Source organism: Dermacentor variabilis, chromosome 6, assembly GCF_050947875.1.
Source record: "Dermacentor variabilis isolate Ectoservices chromosome 6, ASM5094787v1, whole genome shotgun sequence".
NCBI classification, from domain to species: Eukaryota; Metazoa; Arthropoda; class Arachnida; order Ixodida; family Ixodidae; genus Dermacentor; species Dermacentor variabilis.
This window is the reverse complement of record NC_134573.1, coordinates 41,783,194-41,785,619: the sequence shown is the minus strand read 5'-3', so window position 1 is coordinate 41,785,619 and position 2,426 is coordinate 41,783,194. Positions and strand designations below refer to the sequence as shown.

The 2,426-nt window shown below is 47.8% G+C and overlaps 1 pseudogene; it reads right to left on the bottom strand.

Annotated features, from left to right (window-relative positions):
• Nucleotides 1-702: 702 nt before the first annotated feature.
• On the bottom strand, nt 703-884 carry LOC142586509 (U2 spliceosomal RNA; annotated as a pseudogene).
• Nucleotides 885-2,426: the final 1,542 nt, after the last annotated feature.

Sequence of the window (2,426 nt, the reverse complement as noted above, 5' to 3'; positions counted from 1 at the left end):
ATATACACAAAGGCCAAAGTGTACTCGTAAATACAGCAATACACATTTGACTCACAAGAGCACAATGTCACCAACTGTGAGGATGTCTGTGCCATACAAAACAAAGACAGAATTTTGATATCTACAGTGTGTGTACATCCAGGTACACCTAAGTGAGATATCTTTCATGATCACGTACTTTGCGTAGGCTAGCCGCAATGACGCTACCCCTGTGAGCATCGTTGCAGACTTCTTTGGGGACATCTGAAAATGAGACAAGAATTGATTTACTCAATTTGAGCTAGAAGAGTGTGATTTGAAGTGCCACACCAATCCATTTCAGTCAACTACTCAACGACGGTCGTGTATAGATTTAACTTTAGCCAAGATTTTTTCTGAGGTTGTAACCTAACCAATCACTCTATATCACAGTAATTCAATTCAATTCAGCTTTATTCAATATCTGCCATTTGTTTGGAGCAGGGACAAAAGGCCTAAAAAGGCTTGGCTGGTTCGCAAAGCTATCGTCACTGCTATTACGAAATGATTGAAATAAATACGTGTGCCCTTGTCTAACTCCGTGCGATGTGCAACAGCCTTGCTGGTCATCTACCTTCACAAAGTGTAATGGCTCCGCAATGTTTTGCAATGAAGCCGGGTATAGCTAGGTCCTGGGGAAAAATGCATGAATCTGTCAAACCATGTAAATTGAGGACTTCTCCCCATACGTGGGCCAATCCCGAAAATTGTGCAATATCGGGCCGACCCGTGGCGATGGTGAAGTAGACTTTAAGCACTCCGCCAACTTGCAAAAATAATTTTAATATGTTAAGTAGAAATAGAAACCCTATCCGATATTAAGCTCATAAGAACACTTACTGTACTTTGACCCGCGCGTCGGCCATGCCTACGTTCGCACCACCTTCTCTTTGTCGGCGTTCCAAGCGCTTGCGTATCTCCTTTCGTTTCCTTCCGCTCTTCCGTGGTGGCGGTCCAATAAGCGCGCTGCCCGCCAGGACCGCGAGGTGGAAAGAAATGCGAACCGTCTATGTACCGAACCGATCCCGCAAACTTGGAACGCTTCATCGAAGCAACGGCGAGGTTTTGGAGCTTGTTTGTGAAGAACTGATTTCGTGTGGCCTGTGTTGTGTGCGACCACTTGTGGTTTTGGAGTGACCTCACAACCATTACTTCACTGCGGGACGTCGATCAACGCACGATCGCTTTAGCTACGGTGACGCAGTATGTGTCCTCGGAGTGCGATGAGGTGCGTATCGGTTCCAAGTTTCGGGATTCGTCAGTAAAAGGTGTCGTGCCACGTTATGCAACAATACATGGGTAGAATACCCCACGGAGCCTCATCATCTTCCGATGCTCAACATCGTGAAGGAGCGACTAGTCGCACCTCGTCTTGCGTTTGTGTGCATAATACTTGCCTGTCTCTCATGCTCCGCAATAGGCCGTAGAATGCAAATAGCTCCCTTCGCGTCCTTGTCGGCAATCCTAGCCAAAAACAACACCGTGATGGCCCTAACCAAAAAAGCTTCAATTCTGGTCTGGCTGTGGCTTCCATCCCCTCTTCTTTCGACGTTTCTTTCTTTCTACACGACACTTATTTGCAGGAACCTGCTCATAAAGTCGATCTTCTGACCAGCGCCTATGCTTCGCAAGTTTCACCAAGTGTAGACCAGCCCCAACACTTGAATGATTCCCTGTTTTCTTCCATTTCTTTAGATTGTCACTTTTTCTCCGTCAGACATCTGTAATGAAGAAGCGCCAGTCAGTTCGGCGGTGTATAGTCAGAGAGAGAGAGAGAGAGAAAAAACTTTTTTTTTGGTGAATACAGCTTTGGAGAGGCGTCCTCATTCAAGAATGCCTTGAGTTCGGGCCGCGTCCTGGGCCCTCGCAATCAGCCGTTGCTGATCCTCGAGGTCGGAGCTGGCCAATGGCCAAAGCTCGTACTTGTGGTAAGGGTTCGGAGGATCTAATGGTGCCCATTCTACGTATGCGCAGAAGCGGCATTCCGAAGAGAATTGTAGGGGCTATGAGTTGATTTCTGGTTGGATGAGGGAATGTATTAACCTGTAGAGTTCGGAGGAATCGCTTCTGCTATCTAGGTAGTGACTTATGTGGTGGTGCATATGTTCTGCGGGTTAGCTTGCAGTGCTGTGCGATGTCTTGGTACGAGACTAGAGGGTGCATGCGCTCGGGTTGAGATTCCTCGGCGTCGTCTCGGTGGGTCAACTCTCTAGCCACATGGTTGTCGACCTCACTGCCAGGAATGTCGTGATGAGCTAGCGCCCAGATGATCATGACTTATCTCGTCGGTGGCTTTTGATTGATGATCTGGAGCGTAGTGGTATGAATTCTGCCGCTAGCAAAGTTGCGGCATGCCTGTTCGGAGTAGGTCACTATGACTTCAACCTCTGTTTTGGAGAGCGCGAGGG